Consider the following 18,795-nt stretch of genomic DNA (forward strand, 5'->3'; position numbering starts at 1 on the left):
GCCCCACAACTCTCGTCATACAGCAATTAGACAACTTCTGAAAGTAGGCAGTTCTTATACTGTCTTGCTTTCCTAGCTTTACTCATTTAATTCCATTCATCTGAATGATCTTCCCACACATTAGCTTTGGACAAACAGCGTTTATCATATCTCAGGCACTTCGGTACAAAGATAATAAGGTGCGGCATGCCCATAACAAGTTTATTGCTTAGCATGTGAGTTGGCCATATCAACAAGCAATTTCAATACAATTTGGTGAATGATATGACAGATTTCTGTGGGTAGATTAAATATGGCCACCAATTCTCTGTGACTCCTCCTATGAAAAAGTGGGCTCCTTTTCCCTACCTCTTGAGCCTGGGCTGTCCTTGTGTCTTGCTTTGACCTGTAGAATGCAGTGGAGGTGATATTGTGTCATTTCTGAGCCTTGGCCTCTAGAGATCTTGCAAGCTTCTGCATTGCCTCTTGGAACCCAGCTACCATGTAAAGAAGCCCAAGTGAGCCTACCAGAGAATGAGAGGCCATGTGAAGGAGAACTGAGGAGCCTCAGCTGATGGCAGCACTGTATTAATCATGTTTTTTATTTTCTATATCTTATAATATTTTGACATCTTGAGGGGCTTTCAGACCTTGGGAGACACCACCCCCTCTGGGGCTAGCTAATTCTTAGAGGTGGTGGTCAGCTTGCTTGCAGCAAGCCTTTCAGACTGTTGATCCAGTGCCAAGCCCCCACCCACCTCCTTATCTAACTCTCATATATCAAGCCAATATTTCTCTTGCCCTAAATCAACCCAGGGCCAGCTACCAGATAGCTAGGGACAGCCCCTGTGCCCCAAGGCCTGGCAAAATTATTCAAGCTAGCTAATTCTAAGATGTTTACCCTGTCCTGCCTTCCTTTCTCATGAAAACCCCAATAAATCCTCTGGCCCGGGTTTTTCCCTTGATTTGCTTCTGCCTCCTGACCAAAACCTAGTCCTTCCCCATGAGGCCCTGCATGGTGTGGCATGGCCCTTTCTCTCAGGAAATGTCAGTAATGAAAATCTCCTTTCAATGGCATTAGCCTCTCTGTGTCCTCACTCAGTCACCACCATAAATTATAAAGTCCTGAGGACACAAATTTTAGAACAAACACCAAATGGCTGGATTCTCTAGCCTCAGTCAAGCCTTCAGATGACAGCAGCCATGGGAACGATCTTAAGTGAAACCAACACAGCCACCTGCCCAGCTGAGTCCAGTGCAAATTGTAAAGTTATGAAAAACGAAGTGTTTGCGGTATACAGAAAAACGTGTGCTGCCGTGGAAAACTGCATAACTCTTCCAGGTCATCAGATCCTGATTCTGTGGGAGCTATTTAAGATCTCTATAAATTGTTGACAACTGATCTCAATCCAAAATGATTCTTGTCTATAGACATGGAAATGAACCCTCTCGAGGGTAGGGACAAGCCTCCTTTCCTCCCCAAACGTCAATGTTGTTTCTATTTTCATCTTCATTTCAACATTCCTTTACTCCATATAAATTTATGCTTGTTTGACTTCTCCTTTCAATCAGTTGATAACATCTATCTGTTTACCTCATTTAATTAACGAGTTAACTAAAATCTTTAACACATATTCAATTTGTATCTGTATGAGAGTCATGATTTTCCCTTATTTTGAAAATTATCCCTTAACATAGTTAGTTTAAACCATTAAATTGTGAGGCATAGCAATAGGTAAGTGAAAGCAGCAATAGATAACTGAATGGATTGCTGACATCCTGTTTGCCTATATTTCTTTGCTATCCATATTACTAATTGAAAATGCCAATTTTTGTGGCATAGATGATAAACACTTATAAATGAAAATATTGAGAGCACAGTCCTGTAACACTCTGACTGAAGGGAGGCAGTAGAGTGATGAAGTTCAGGACATGGCCTTTCACCCTGTAATATGCTTGGCCAAACAGACTTGACTGTGTACCAGCTGCGTAAACTTGGGCATATTTGTGAATATCTCTAAGCCTCAATTTCCTCATCAACCAAAATCATGGTTACTGCATAGGATTATAGTAAGTACTAAATAAGATCATGTAGCAGACACCTGTGATTGCCCACTGCCATCCACTTCCTCACTTCTGAATAGAGCCTCATGTTAGTCTACGCGTCCACAGTGTCTCCAGCTCCAGAAAGAAGTCCCGAGCCATGGAAACCAAGTCGATGGGCTTTCCCTGGCCCTCTGCATTTGTTTAGGAGGGGGCACAAGGTTGAGTTGACCCAGTCATACAAACAGGAACGATTTGGATGGCCATGTTGGGAGAGAGCACTCTTTTCTTTTTCTTTGTTTCTCCCGCCGGGTGTGAATCAGGAAGTAATATGAACACTTATTGCTGTAGGCAGCCATCTTGTAACCAAGAGGCAAAACAGCCTTGGGACAGAGCCTCTGCTGAGAGTCAGAAGAACTGAAGGACCAAAGCTGAAAGCTTAGGATCCGACCTATAGTCAGTCCTCAGTGCGTGTGATCTAAGCAGCAGCCTGGGTTCTGTTGAGTTGGAGAGGAACCCTCATTTGAATCTGCACCAAAAGGACTCTGGAGTGTTGGCCAGCAAGGACTGGAACGGCTACTCTATTTCCCGCATATTGTGTAAGGAAAGTGCAGCTTTATCATGTGACCAGCCTTAAATGATTGTTCTTAAAACCAAAACTCAAGTACAATTGGGACATCAGCCTCTGTATTCATTGCCTGTAGTCATAATTCATTTCTGTCAAAAATACAGTCTTTTCCTGCCAAATTGTTGAAATCACAATTTTCAGGAGTCTGGCAAAGAAGCATTTTCCCATCAGAGATATCATTTTTACTGTGATTTTTGCCTATTACATTACAAAATAATAATAGTCAAAGTCTCGCTTCTGGTTATAGAGTAACTTTTAAGTTTCTGCTAGCAGAACCACAAAGTGATACTTCCAATTCAAGCCTTCTTTTTGGGATGTGATAACAGAGCTGGAAATTTTTGCTGCTGGCTAACACTTAGCATATTAGACGTAAGCTTCCAAGCATTCTTCTGAATACAGTTTTGCCAAAATGCAGGCATGCACGCATGTACATACATGCGCATATGTGCACACACACAGTTTTTTCTTTTGAGAAAACAAAAACAAAAAAAACACATGAAGGAGGAAGAAGCACACTCTTTGACAAGTCTTGCTTTATTCTAGCCTCTTAAAGGCAACAACTTACTTTTTTTTTTTCTCCCCAGAGGCCCCCAGTACATGGTTGTATATTCTAGTTGTTAGGCCTTCTAGTTCTGCTATGTGGGATGCTGCCTCAGTATGGCTTGATGAGTGGTCCTAGGACAGCACCCAGGATCCGAACCAGCGAAACTCTGGGCTGCCAAAGCAGAGTGCGCAAACTTAACCACTCGGCCATGGCGCTGGCCCCACGGCCTAGTTTTAAGATGTGAGATGAGACAGAGAATTCATCCAAAATGATGCCCGTTTTCTTGCTGGAGTTTCAAAATACAAAGACTGGAAAATATTTAAAGTTTGGAAAAATGGGTAAAATTGCATGCTTTTAAGTGACAGGACTGATTCTTGCATAATTTCTATGATGATCTTTTTCATCTCCTAATGAGCACTTCTTTCACTTCAGCACTTCTTTTTGGGCAGGTTTTGGCATTCCTCAGCAGTCTTCAAGAAAATCTCCGCAGTCAAATGTCAACTCGGGTTCTAGGTTAGAATCAAGTCCGTCTATGATCATTCAGTGCCTGAGAAGAACTCTGAGCCCCAATTAGGGTTAAATATAAAATCCTGTCTGTTGGTACAATTCATTAAAAGACAATTTGCCTATAATAGCTACTTAATGTGTCTGCACTATATTTTCACCATAGACAAAATCAATAGAGATGATCAATATAAAGAATGATCACAAATTTCCTGACAACTCCATGGTGGTAGCAGCTGGGAAGCCACGGCAAAGGGGTGGGCCACTTGGTTGGGCTGCACTTGGAAGGGGCTGTCTCCCAGCCATTGGAAGACAGTCTAGCCTGGCTATCTCGTAGTGCCAGCCTTGTGGCTCCCCAAGACAGCTGCCCACAGTTCCCTCTCTAGTTTACCCATTAGACCATTACCTTGATCTCCTCCTACTTCCCACCCTGGCTCCTAGCCCTTCCTTGGGTGGAGACGGGACGGGGTGAGGCCCTGAGTCTGGACTGTTCTGATTTTCATTCTTATTAATCCCAACCAGGAAACTCTTCAGAACAAGGGTAGCCAGTTGCTAATTCAGACTGAGGGATGTTCCTCTGTGGAGTTACAGCAGAACAGATCTATTCTTTCATTCTTGTGCTCTCCATATTGTTTTTTATTTGTGTTTACCTATTTTACATACGCGCAAAAGATGTGAGTTATCTTACAGTAATGCCAAGACATACAATACAATATAAATGGAAGAGGAAGTCAAGGTCCTGGACCAGGACATATGGGACTATGTAGTGGCTACAACTGAGTTGCACAAAGGGACCTGAAGCAACAAGAAACCTAAAAGGACACAGGCTTCTTGATGAAGAGGAAAAACACACCTGTTCCTCAGGCATGGCTGGCTGCTTCTTTCCTGTTCACTGAGCCAGGCTTATTCAGGTGGTGAAGATGTGCAGATCTCAGGGGAAACGACCCTTTTCCAAAGCCTTCCCTCCACCCCAGGAACCTGTCATGGGCTTCAGTTTCCATTTGCTTGGGACCCTCTTCCCCAGCCCCTCTGCAGAAGGAGGTTTCTGTGTTCAGACCAATGACGTGTCAGGGGAGATCTCCCAAGATGGTATGACAGAAACTCTTATGGGGAGAGTCTACTGAAGCTACTCTTTCCTTTCCTCTTGTGACCTAGTGGGAAAGCTTGATGGATTGCATTTTTGCTACCATCTTGCAATCTTGGAGAAAAGGCCAGGAGAAATACAAAGCTGCCGAACCAGATCCCTCAGGGACCACTCTCTCCAGACTTTTGGTTAGGTGAGAGAACCAGATGCTGTTATTATTTAAGACACTATTGGGAATTCTGTTCATTGCAGCTGATGATATCTTACTGATACAGATAGATATCATTATTGTCTCTATCACATGGGTGAAGACAGTTGAGGCTTCCCATGATGACATGGCTAGTGAGTAGCAATGCGTTGGTTGGAATCCTCCTTTATCTGACTCTAGAGCCAGAACACTTACTCCTTCTCATAGTAATTCTCTAACTTCACCTGGGGCCCTTCTCAAAAACGCAGTTTCTACTACTTCCCTCTCAAAGATTCTACTCACTAACTCTGAAGTGATGTCGCAGGAACTGCCATTGTAAGCAAGCAGTGCAGGTGGGTCTGACGCAAAGGCTTCCTGAACCCGGTGTAGGACTCACTGCCCTGTGTTATCTAACCTCTCAATCAAGCTCATTTCTTTCCACAGCCTACTCTTCCTCCCACCACTTTGGGCTGACCTCACTAGAGCATCCATACCCCCACTGCTAACCCTCATCTCTGGCATAAGAGTAAGTTCAGATACAAGTCTACCTTAGCATAAAAGCATCAGGTCCCAGTTCTTTGGGATCTGAGGCTGAAAAGTAAGAACAATCAAGAAGGAGGGGGGAGATGGTTTCCTCTCCTCTCCTCTTAAGCAGTATTTTCTCATTTGTCAAACTGAACATTCTGGGTGGTCACAGACTGAAACAACCAGCAATAAGCCTTATTTATTCCCCCATTTGGGCAGCTCATTCCTTGGATGTCAACTCTTTGAACAATAGAGAAGCGAATTAGTCATGAGCCTTTGTTTTGGGGGAACATGTAAAAAAGGGTTGGAGAAAGTAGTGCACAGATTCATCTTTGTTTCAAAAGAAACCCATGTGGTTCACTGTCATTTAGCAAAGATCAGTCCCTGGCTTTGCCCGAGAGACAGAGTCCAAAGTTAATACTGTAGGAAGCTGTGAAACCAAAGTTTTGAATTTTTCTCAAGAGTTTCATTTTTAATAATAGAAAAAATTACCAAGCCCACGTGTCCCATAAAAACAAATGAACGTTTTCACTCTTGAACTAAGAAAGTAGATGAAAGTTGGAAGCCACATAATGCTCTCTGTGTAGCTCATCCAGGCCATGCAAGGATTGGAGAATCAATCATTTTATGTTTTGCAGATGGGAGAAACTGAGGAAGCATCAGGTTCATGTGCCCTGGTGTGGCTTTCAGAAAGTTGCCTGCCAGCTGCTCTAATTTGGAAGAGCAGCTCTCTTGAGGGTTGGAGAAAAGCCCAGATTTTGTAGCATGGCAAGTTCCAACCTAGCCGGAGAGTTCAGCTACATTTTCAGCTGAGTCCTTCTTGCACCCAATGACCTGTGGTTCTTTGGAGGGTCATGTTGCATCACGCCTTTGCGCATGCTGCCCCTTCTTGCTGAAACACTCTCCTGTTCCTTTCCCATATGGCAAACGCCTACTCATCCATTGCTCACTCATCACCAGAAGCTGTTGGTCCTCCCTTGTGGCTGCACTGTTGGGCCCTACCACAGCACTTGAATACCCGATGACATTTATGTGTTCTCACATATCTGACCATCCCACCATCTCCCACCAAAACATACATGGAGCATCTGGAAGGCTAGATCCTGTTTAATTCATCCTTATGTCCCCAGGATAGGTCATATAGCCAGGTACAGATACTCATTAAATGCTCGTTGAAAGTATAAGTTGAAGAATCAATGCAGACATGGGTAATGTGAGAAAAAAAGGTGACACCTTCAACTCCATGATGCTCCCTAAGCGAAGTTGTGGGAAGAAACATGAAGGAGGAAGCCCATTCAACTTTCATCCAGCCTTTTCCCAGGGGCTGTGTCTCCTCTAGGTCTAAGGAATGTAAACACTCTTTTCACTGATAAACAACTTCGTCCATTAGAAAAAAGGGGGGGGGGCGGGGAGGAAAAATGACAGTTACTTGGGAGAATGATTTCTGCTGGGCTGCTGGGAACATGTCTGTGGCTGTGATGGGTATTTGGGCAAAGACACTAGAGGGAGGGCTGGGATCACTTAAGGCCTACCCCATTCTGGGGGAGGATTGTTTAAGGCTTTTCTTCCCTTGGGAGGAAGTCACACCCTGGCAGCTGCTGTCATGCTATGCTCCGTTTAGTCTTGAATGAAAAAACCCTGGGCTTTGGCAATATTGCCCCTCTTGCTCCTTCAGTACAAAGGCTGGAAATTGAGCAACAGTTGTACAGTAAGAGGGATTTCCCCTCTAGCCGGTGGGGCGGGTGTCAGCCTCCCCACCAGGGGGCTGGAGTCAGGTCTGGTTATCATATTTACCCAGGCCTCCAGGCAAGACGGCCCACTGTGAGATGGGGCTGCCGCCAGCCTAACCTGGGCTGTCCTGCTGACTTTCTGCTCCTGGATCTGGTAGATCATGCTATCTCTAAGCAATCTCCCTTCACAAAAGGTTTAGGTATTTGGAGACTGGGAAATTGGGAATGGTTCTTGATGGGAGAGCTCATGAAATGGAGTTGGAGAGACAGTTCTGAATCTTTAAGTAGAGTGAACTTTGCTCACCTCAATGAGGCACAGTGGGACCAAAGAAGAACCAATGGGGATGCAGTTGGGGGTAACATGACACAGAGAAAGGAATTAACCTTCACAACAGCCTGGTCTGTTGGTGCTGCTTTATATGTACAATTTGATTTAATATATCCAAATACCCTTGAGAACTGTATTACTGTCCACTGTACACATGTGACAAAATGGAGACTAAGGGAGATGAGGCCACATAGCTAGTAGATCTGGGGGTCAAGATGTGAATGTGGTGTGTCTGAGTCCAGACCATGAAAGCATAAGAAGCAGAAAAGTCATTAAGAAAATAAAAGAGAGTTGTGCCGAATAGTTTAAAATCAGGTCATTACATTTCTTGAGTGGTTTTTCTCTGCCGGGAATCATTCCTTTTAATTCTTAAAAAACTTCCATTTTGTAGATGAAGAAACTGAGACTTAGAGAGGTCACTTCACTCGTCCAAAGTCAGATGACTAAGGATTTCTGGAGTAAGAACTCAAACTTGGGTCCTCTAGAATTCTAGTAATCGTGGTAAGGCAGAGAGGAGTACACTTCTGCATAAAGGAACAAGAGAAAACTAGAACGAATTTGTAGGCTCTGACGAACCATTAGGAAAATAATGTCCTCCCAAAGACACCAAATTAGGAAGGGCAGAATTCACTTGGTTTCAGAGGATAAGTAAGGGGGAGCAATGGCCAAGGAAAAGGAGCAGAGAACAGATGAAAGTACTTGCCGCTGGAGGTTGACGCCCCTGCAGGTCACAGCACCCTCCCATTCTCCTCTCAGATCTCGGGGTAAGTGCAAGCTCCTCAAACGTCAGGATATTTTAAGCTCTTCTGTGGTAGTTTTAAACATGGACACAAATTCTTTGAACTCATCTCATTGAGTGTGTTTGTGGGCAGTCTACGTCCCCTCTCCTTGAGTTTAGGTGGGCTTATGATTTGCTTATAACCAATTAAATGTAGCAAAAGTGACTTTGCAAGATTTTCAAGACTGGCTCAGAAAAGGCAGCTGCCACCTTGTTTGTTGGGACCCTGGCTTTGGAGCCCCAAATTTCCATGTAAGAAATCTGACTCTCACAGGGCTCAAGCTATGAGGAGGCCTAGGGCATGTGTTCTGGCCAACAGCCCCAAGTGAGGTTCCAACCAACAGGCATCATCAACCACTAGACATGTAAGTGAAGACTTTTCCAAATAGTTCCAGTCTATAGCTTTCAAGTCAACCACGCTGTCCCCCTCTTCCCCCCAGTCTTTGTATCTTCCCAGTTCAGGCCCCAGATATCATGGAGCAAAGACAAGCTATGTCCACTGTGCCCTGTCAGAATTCCCAACACATGGAATCCATGAATATAATAAAGTTGTTGTTCTATGCCGCCAAGTTTTGCAGTGGATTGGGGTGCAGCGATAGTAACCAGAACATCACCTCTCTTCATTTATTTTTAGGGGCAGCTCATGTCCTCTTCCTCATCCCCCATGCCAAGCTCTTACTTTTCAATAAACTGTGTGGATATAAGTGGCAACAGTCCTTCAAAGACTACATGGGCTGATCTCATTCTTTGACGAGGGCCCTTTTAGACCGGCAAAGATGAGCCAGCTACTTTACAACCGCCTCTCCTAACCAGGCTCCAGGTCCCACTCCCAGCCCCTTTTCCATCCTTCACTTCTAGCTGACATCTCCTCACCACCTCCCCTGTGCATCCCCATTTGGATGGCAGATACTTTTCAGTCCTTTTGGCCCCCAGGGCGAAAGCTTCCCAGCAACTCTGGAGCCATTTAAGATAGTTCATGCCTTCACTCACCACCACCCTGGGAGCAGCTCTGGGCTTTTTGTGAAAGTGGCTGGTATGAAGCTGCCTTAGCAAGTATCTGGCTGGCTTAGTTTCTACCCTACTGGCATAATTCCGTGGTTGTTAAAATTCTTCAAAGAACTAGATGAGCTCATTCCTCTTCCATTAGTGCCTGGTAGGAGAGCTTTCATTTTCCCAGCACAAAGCTCATTATGGTATCCCAGTGCTAACTCACTATTAGCAACCCTTTCTGCCAGTAAACAGAGAATGAAGTTCAGGATCCAAATAAGACCTTTTTTGCTCTCTTTTCTTTATTGATTGATTTCTGAGTTGACTCTCAAATCTAGCATCTGACCAGCATGGTGTGCCAGTACAGTTTTGGATCTACATAGATCAATGTCTCATCTACTTACTAGTTAGCACCTTTAGCAAGTTATATAAACCCTCCGAGTCCCAGTTTCCTCATCTGCAAGGTGGAGATACTTCCTACCCAGGAGTACTGTGAAGATGTACTGAGATTACATCAGTAGCCAAGTTGGCCAGAAGTTAAGCAAATTGAAGGATATGGTCTAAGGTCTTGATACTGTTTTTGTTGGGGTTTTTGTTATTGTATGTGGTTATCTTTTGGCAAATCCTATCAGCTCTAACTTCCAAATAGATCAGAAATCTAGCCATTTCTCATCACCCCCACTGCCAATCACCTGGTCTAAGCTATGATCACCTCTGTTTGCATGATTGCAACACTCTCTCCTATCTGGTCTTCTGGTTTCATCCCAGATGCCTTTTGCCCCTCCTCACAGCAGCCAGAACAATCCTGTTCAATCTTGTCATGTCACTCCCAGGCTCCAAACCCTTCTACCGCTTCCCTTCTTACTCAGAGTAAAGTTTCTACAGTGGTCTACGAGTCCATGCAAGATCAGACTCCTATTACCTCTTCCTTCATCTTTTCTCCTCTTTCTCCCTCTCTCCCCTTGCTATTCTTCAAACAGCACACACCCGCCCCAGAGCCTCATGCTTTTTGTTTCTCAGCCAGAGGGCGCAGGACTCGTTCCTTTATTTCTTCAAAACTTGGCCCAAATGCCACCTTCTCATTGATTTCTTCCCTGACCATCCTATTTAAGAACCCCCCACTGCCTCTTTTCTGCTTTGTTTTTCTACAATCAATCACCATCTACATATAACTGACTTATTTATTTATACTTGTGGTCTATTTCTCCCAACTAGAATATAAGTACATAGAAAGCAGCGATTGTCATCTCTTTTGTTTATTGCCATCTCCAGTACTCAAAATAGTGCCTGGCACATAGTAGATCCTCAAATTCAGGGTTGAATTGACCATAGACCACAAAAACAACTTACGTGGCTGCTTGCTAATATTTCATATCGATGAAGATGACTGCATGCATTTACTGCATCATCAATAGTTTTTTAAAAAAATGTTATCACTGTCCTGCCCTTATCTAGTTTAAGAATGAGCTAATGCTAAAAGCCTTGAGTAAAAATCCAGTTGAAGTCAAAGGGTCAGGAGTAAGACTTAGGTCTTCTGATTGCTGATTCAGAAGACCCCCAAGAACCAATTGTGGACTCTCATGTTCTGGATCAGCTATGTACGTAACAAAATGAAAATGCAGGGTGGCCCCTTGTTTACAATTTCAATTTAGAATTCCAAGATTGTGACAGCAGAGCATTAAGCCAAGAGTGGGGCCCTTCTGAGCTCAGGCCCCGTGTGACTGCACAGGTTGCACAAGCATGATGCTGGCCTTGCTCATTTTCTACAACTGTATATTTTTTTGCATCCCATGAAAACAAATCTTAGGAGGTTTGTTTTCTTAGTGAACTTTATCCACACTAACATGTCTTTAAATTGTCACAAGGCTGGAAAAGTTGAGGGGGTCCATTCTGCCTGAGATCCCCTGGTACTTAGGCTTCAAAATAGTCCACTTTTGCTTTCTACTGGATTATATGACAACCTCAGTTTTAGAGCAGGAAGATTGAAAGATACCTAAATTGTTGCACCTATCCCTGAATAGGCTACAACCTTACTCTGAAGACAGGGCCAAACGCTGAGGCTGGAAGCGTTTGGGGGCAGGCTACACAGGGATTGCTGCTTCTGATAGAGATCAGGCCATTTCCACTCCATCTTCACTGTTATCCATGGTCTGACCCTCAGGCAATCTTTCATTTATTTATTTTTTAAAAAATTTTTTTGAAGAAGGAGATTGGCCTTGAGCTAACATCTGTTGCCAGTCTTCCTATTTTTGCTTGAGGAAGGTTATCCCTGAACTAACATCTGTGCCAATCTTCCTCCATTCTGTATATGGAATGTCCCCATAGCATGGCTTGAGGAGCGGTGTGTGGGTCTGTGCCTGGGATCTGAACCTGTGAACCCTGGGATGCAGAAGTGGAGTATGTGAACTTAACCACTACACCACCGGGGCCAGCCTCCTCAGTAGCAATCTTAATGGTTTGCACTATGGACCAGCCTGAGAGACAGCCTGAAGAGAGAGTGAGAACAAGACTGAGATATAGTCCAGAGTAAGGCAGGGCCCCAGGACTTCAGAGGCCATCAGGCAATTTTAGCTAATGATGGTGATACATGCTAGAATCCACCAAGGAATTGCTGGCTCAGTCAGCTCCCTTCCTTGGGATTTATTTTCTCCATCTTTCAAAGAAGGACCATACTGTTCAGAGGTTATTTTTAATATTAACCAGACTTTAAACATTTTCTTGCATGTTGAGTTTTTTGGAGTCAGGCATTATAAAAAGCACAAGCTACTGGCCCCCTTTATTCACATTTTCCTAAAAACCAAAGGGAAGTCTTTGTGTATTTTCATTACAGGTCCATCTTGACATCTTAGATTTTAAAAATGACCTGTTCTTTGGCTGTGAATATAGTTTGGTTGATCGAGGTTGTCTCTAGGCCCTCCCATGAACATTTTTAAAAAACAACTTACAAACGTCACAGTTGAGTTGAAGAAAAATGTAAGAGAAATGCACAATTTAAAGTTATCTCTAGATTTTTAGAAAGTTCTAAAGATGAGATGATTTAGCCACAAAGTTTTTAAAAATATTAAGTGAAACGAGCAGAAACATTAGTTCAACATTTCAAATATAATTTATCACTAAACAAACTGATTTGAACCTATGGAGGGCTTTCTTATAAGACTTCAAAGTCTTTTCATGAAGATAACTAAAATAAATATACATTATTTTAAAATTTCTACGTACACTTAAATCTTAAAGTGAGTTGTTTCTTGTGGGTCAGAAGTAACCCATTTGTACGGGAGGACATGTGACCATTCATATTTACAAGGGTAAATTTTGCTTCACTTCCATTTTTGCTTTAATAGGGGTTGTTAACAGCTCAAGGTGATTTGGCTTGTAGTGATTGCTTAAACATGTCCATTAAACTGTGGGCATCAGTTAAATAGGAAGTGAAACATCACAAGGTACTAGACTCTGGTATAGACAGAAGAATTCAGCCAAACACATTTGGAATCATAAGTTTCTCCCTCTTTACATAAATATTCTTGGAATTTAACTTTCTCTCTGGTTCTACACCAGAGTCGTACAAGTAGGACCAACTTTCATTTTGACCATTTGGATCCAGATTTTGTTTAGGGAACAAGACAGCCTGCTCTAGAAATAAGAGACCGGGGCATGAATCACCTTGTTTCTGTGCAACCTTAACAAAACGGCTGCATTCTTAGGGATGCCTAGCAGAGCACAAGGAATTCTTTCCCCTGCAGAAAGATCCACGAGGAAAACTGAGTTGCGAGGAAGCTGAGTGGGGTTATCTTAATGGCAGTCGGCCTGGTTCATCTATCTCCACCAGGGGAGATATCCTTGCAAGCCTGTGAGCCAAGGACCAGCTTCTGTCTGCTCATTCCTGCTCATCTTGGGATTCTCCTTTTCTAAGCCCCCTCCTCTCCTTTAGATCGTCACATTCACACTCTTTCCTTAGACACGTTAATGCCCTCTTCACCAGGTTACCTCACGCAGCCTCTCAATCTCTTTGAGTGGATTTTATATTGCTAATCAGATCATTTATGACTCCCATAGACTTGAGGGCTCAGCAAGTCACTTGGATTCCCTGTTTCCAAGTTCAAGTGAGGGTTGCAGACAGAGGGTACCACTTCTGTGCCCCACATATGTCTGACAGGGGTTTTTTTTTGAAGAAGATTAGCTCTGAGCTAACATCCACTGCCAATCTTCCCCCTTTTGCTGAGGACAATCGGCCCTGAGCTAACATCTGTGCCCATCTTCCTCTATTTTGTATGTGGGACACCTACTACAGCATGGCTTGATAAGCAGTGCGTAGGTCCGTGCCTGGGATCCAAACCAGTGAACCCCCGGCCTCTGAAGCAGAGCATGCAAACTTAACTGTTACACCACTGGCCAGCCCCTGTCTGACAGGGGTTTTAAAGCATTCATACCTGGATTGTGCCAAATTCTGGGCTAGACCCCTATATAGCGATTGATTCTAATTGATAGGAATTATTAGGTTGAATCATAGGAAATTGCCAATATCCAAGCATTTTTGCTTTTACAAGTATGAAAATTTCCTGTGGTTCTACCTAAAACTGCAAAATGGTTTCAGACATCAATGAAGAGATATTGAAAGAGTCTTGTTTTGTCTTTTCACTATGTTTCATGTCCCCTAACTTCTTTTCTTGTATCCTCTATACTTATACTAAGACCACGCACACACACACACATACTCACAACAGGACTTATTCTTCCTCTTCTGGGACCTTAGAGAGTTAAGAAAACCAGATGACAATGAGGGAATGCATTTATGTGGATGAAAGGCAGCTCTACTCACAATACTCCTGTCCTTCCTTCAGGGATATCCAGCCCTCCTTGCCTCCTCACCCCAGCTCTGCTTGAAATAATTTATTAGCTTGAAAGCAATGAAGGCTTGGGGGCAGGCTGCTTGTGTATGGAACTAGACCCAGCTTTGCATCACAAATCACAAAGATCTGGATTCTGCATTTGGCCTGATTCTTTCTTGGTGTATGACCTTCAGCAATTTACTTACCCACGGTGTATTTCAGTTTTGTCATCTGTAAAATAGGGACAATAATATCTACTTTAGAGCTGAAGCAGGCCAAATAAGAGAATGTATGTGATGTATCTAAAATTGGTGCTCCAAACTTATGTAAGACCAATAAGATTAAATTTCCTATCCCCTGGAGCTTCCAGTCTCTGTGCCTACCACACACGGCTCAGAAACCAAAGAGCCGCTTTACTTGAAGTGACATGTGGCCTGGGACACTGGGTGTCTCAGTAGTAACCAGTCAGCCCGGTGAGTCATGGCTAGCTGGGTCTCTGCTGCTTTGGGAAAGATAACTTGCAGCTGGGGAGGCACAGAAGTGGTTTTGTGGCGTCAATGACATTTGGGCTGGTCCCCAAGGATGGTTAGGATTTAGACATCCTCTCTAGGCTAGCGCGGTCTCATTAAACTTTCTGCAGTGATGGAAATGTGCTATCATCTGCACTGTCTAAGACATGGGGCTACTGAGCTGCGGAAATGTGGCTAGTCTGATTGAGGAGAGAATTTTAAATTTAATTTCAATTAATTTAAACAGCCACATGTGGCCAGCGGCTATGGTATTGGACAGCACAGGACTTGGTAGAGGAAACAGCAAAAGTGAAGTGAGAAAAACAGAAGATCATGAGGGCAGGCACAGGGTACAGCACATGTTTCAGCTTGACTGAAGCCCAGGCTGTGTGAGGACGCTAGTGGTACAGGCCACTGGACAGGGACATGTGGCACACGGACCGCCAATGTAGAGTTTGAATGTTCTTTTCTAAGCTACGGGAGCTAGTGAAGGTTTGTGAGTGAAAGAAGGACAGCATGTTGCTCTACTTCATAGCGATTAATCTAGCAGGAGGTAGGGGCGTGAGTCTCTCTAATTTAACCAAATAGAAGCTGGAAATGGAAACACTTGGTTGGGAGTGTTACAGCAAAAACCCAGGCCAAGCTCTTACTGAGTGCTGGGCGCTGTGCAAACAGCTCTGCCTGGGTCATTTCATGTCATCCTGAGGCAGGTACTACCAAGTGATCCACTTTATAGACAATGGAATGGGGCTTACCATAGGTTAAGTTACATGTCCTCAAGTAAATACAGGAAGAAAAATTTGAACCCAGGTCTGTTGGATTCCAAAGCCCCTGAAAGAATGTGTTTAACTCCATTCTACCTCTGCTTTAGATCTCCCGGGGAGAAATAAGGGAAGTCAATCTTCCCTGGCAGTGTGATGAGATAGATGACGCAGAACCAATGCCATAGGTCAGGACTTGACATTAAGGGGACTGGGTGTGGCTTTTTCTCATGACTTGAGACAGGAAACTCTTTTTTTTATGCAGGCACTTCTGAATGGGACTCCCAGTTTTGTTGCCAGACCTGATCTCTCTCATCTTCCTCCTGCCTTGGTGAAAGCCCAAATTAGGCCATTGCTGAGCCCATTAGCTTGCTTATTTGTGGGCCAGAGAGTTATTATCTGCATTTGGGGAACTCTCCAGAAGAGTTGAAGACTTATTTCCTTCCTGAGGTCTCTTCAATTTGCAGGCAATTACCTGATTGCTTTTAAAATTTCTTTTACAATCTTCCTTTAAGCGGCAGCTCAACGCGGTGTTAAAAACAACAATATGAGAACCAGGCTGCCTGGGTTTGAACCCTGGTTTATAGTCTGACTTTGAGCAAGTTACTGACAATACTACCTACCTCATGGCCTAGTTTTAAGGATTTCGTGACTAAAGGTAACTAACATGCTTAGAATTGTGCAAGTTATTTACTACACGTGGTTTACAAGCATTATTATTTGCCAAAAACATGGTGGGGATGGGGGCAGGGGTGCCCCAGGGTGGCCAGGAGGAGGAAGAAGCAACTTTCAAAAGTTCATTCTGAAGTATTTGGGTGTGAATCAAAAGGAATTGGTCAGAGAAATAATGGAATGGAAGGCCAGTTTTTCTGAGTTAAGTTCAGATTCACCCTAATAAGGAAGCCATACAAATGTAAACACACGCAGAGAAGTTAGGATGGGAGAGAAGAGAAAAGGCAATCTTGACAGGTACTGGAAAGAAGAGTTTCTACATGCGTGGGAGCAAACTCTTTGCACGTTCGGGCAGATGACCTGGGCTTAACCACAGTCTGGGTCGCCGCGCTCGCCTCTTAAACGGCGGCGTCCCGGGCGGCGCGCGTCGGACGGTCTCCGTGCTGCCACCTACAGGCCTTTCGGGGCAGCCAGGCGTTAGGTCTGCACAGGACGGATAGCTCCACACCAGCGGTTAGCTCCCCTCCCTTACAGGATTTAAACGCTTCTGCCCCAACAGACACAACAGTTCCGAAACACATTTCTAAGCGTTATTTATAAGAGGGGGAAAATGAGAAAAAAACCAAAGCTCCTCACACAGAAATGTAGAAATGTCACATTGACATAGCTCCATGTGCCAGGCACTGAGTTATTGCATTTAGTCCACATAAAAGATAACATCAGTGTTCTTATCCCATTTCAAAGTAGGTTAAGAAAGCCTACACACAATTGTGTAGAACCTGTGCCACTCACATACCTAAGTCCATGTATGTCATAACACAGTACCCAACAAATTATTTTTCCATCTTTCCCAAGTACATACAGAAGTGCACACGATTGAGTTGATCAAACAGGATTAACAGTCACAAAGAGCTCCTGTTTGCACATGGCAAATGCTGCTGACCTTGAGCTATTGCTTTGAAAATCTGGACTCCTCAAATAAAGATGCTATCGCAGAGATTTTCGCTTATATAAGTCAGTCAGGTCTTTATTACCAGGGCCTAAATCTTTGTCCACTGGTAAATTAAATTATTTCTATTCATTCAAGCCAGCCTGATGAATTAATGTTGTAGACTAAACTACAAAACAAAGTGCCCTGTCTTGCTTTTACCGCTCAAACTCTTCATTAATTAGTCACCATTTGGGCTACATGTATGCTACACAGGTCATGTTTGAATTGACCATCCTATGGTACCGACAGTGCTTCTCAAACTTTACTGTACATACCATTCATCTGGCGACCTTGTTTAAGTGCAGATTCTGACTCAGTGAGTTTGGGATGAGGTCTGAGATTCTGCATTTCTAACAAGCTCCTGGGTGATGAAGATGCTGCTGGACCACCGCACTTTGATTTTCAAGGAATCTGAAGATCTTGAAGTTCCTTTGAATCATCAAAACAACATTTTAATTGCTTGCTTATCAATTATATTTTATTGTTTCCTAATGCTTTGAGAATCAGTAAACTATATATTCCATCTAGAATACTTTACCAACTAGAACATTGAATTTACTGGAATATTCTATTCCTTTACCCAGGCTGGATTATAAAGTATTAATCTTTAGAAACTCTGTGACCTGGAGGAATTTTGCCTTCAATCAGAGGGCACAACAGAATTATTTTCCAAACTCTAAGGGAGAGTAATGATGATACTAACTTAAGAAAAACTTGTCAAAATTAATCTTTCCACTTTTTCAGATTTTTCGTGCTGACTCTTTTGCCATCTAAGGAATTGACTGCATGGAAGAATAGAGCAGTAGAGCTAGTGACACACTGTAAGACCAAGAGGCACCTTCTCATATCACTCAGATCTGGGGGTTCACTTACGGTTATGCTTATCAGAGTCTCCAGATGTTGAAGAGCAAAAAGTAACACTTTCGCATGAGATACAGAGCAAACACCTACTATGATGCCCAAAGGACAAGCTATTTATAGCAGTAAAGAATAAAGTGACCCATAAATAGACTGCCATTTGCTTGTTTGTTTCGTCTGGGGTCCATTTAATGGCATCTGTTAGTACTACAATAGCTAATGCCCTGCAATTATTTCCATCATAAACCCCGCTGGGGATGAGAAATGCAATGGAACTAGATCCTCCGTTTTGAATTGATTTTTTTCCCACATCAATTAAAATATTCAGTAAAGGTGTTGAGTTCTCCCCAAATCCTTCCTATTTACATAAATGAAATATATACATTTAAATGGTTAAATGTAAATGACTGCTTTATATGTCTTAGAGAATATAATGTCTCAAATTGGAATAGTGGAAATTATGACAACTTTAATGAGAAAAAAATAGAAGAAAGTATGGTAACTTCAATGGGAACAAAGTACCTTTATGCACATGGTAGTTTTTCAGTAAATGTGGATTTGCTGCCTTGAATGGCCTTAAGAATGATTTCTAGGTTTGCATAGTAAAGACTGACATGGACTATGAAGATGAGAGTAGGCTCAGAGCAGGGAAACAGGCTGCTGATGGCTATGTCCTGTGATCTGAGGGGTCTAGCAAGGCCAGTCTTTCTTTTCTCCTTTGCTGTAGTACCTAGATATTGTTATGTTAACCCTGTGTATTATTATTGTCAATAATATCTGTGTTGGCTAACATTTATTCAGGGCCAACCACGTGGCAGGCTTCAAGCAGAGAAGAAAAGGTACTTTCCCCTTAGCTGAAGT

General features: G+C 43.2%; 1 long non-coding RNA gene across 1 annotated transcript in view; it reads right to left on the reverse strand.

The window, feature by feature from the left end:
* The window catches only part of LOC123282974 (uncharacterized), a 32,738-nt gene that overhangs the window by 5,103 nt on the left and 8,840 nt on the right, over positions 1–18,795 (reverse strand). Inside the window, exon 2 of the long non-coding RNA XR_006523369.2 lies at positions 17,352–17,505. This is a non-coding gene — a long non-coding RNA (uncharacterized lncRNA). The remainder of the gene's footprint in view (positions 1–17,351; positions 17,506–18,795) is intronic.

The sequence above is a fragment of the Equus asinus genome, chromosome 1 (genome assembly GCF_041296235.1).
Source record: "Equus asinus isolate D_3611 breed Donkey chromosome 1, EquAss-T2T_v2, whole genome shotgun sequence".
In the NCBI taxonomy this organism is placed as follows: Eukaryota; Metazoa; Chordata; class Mammalia; order Perissodactyla; family Equidae; genus Equus; species Equus asinus.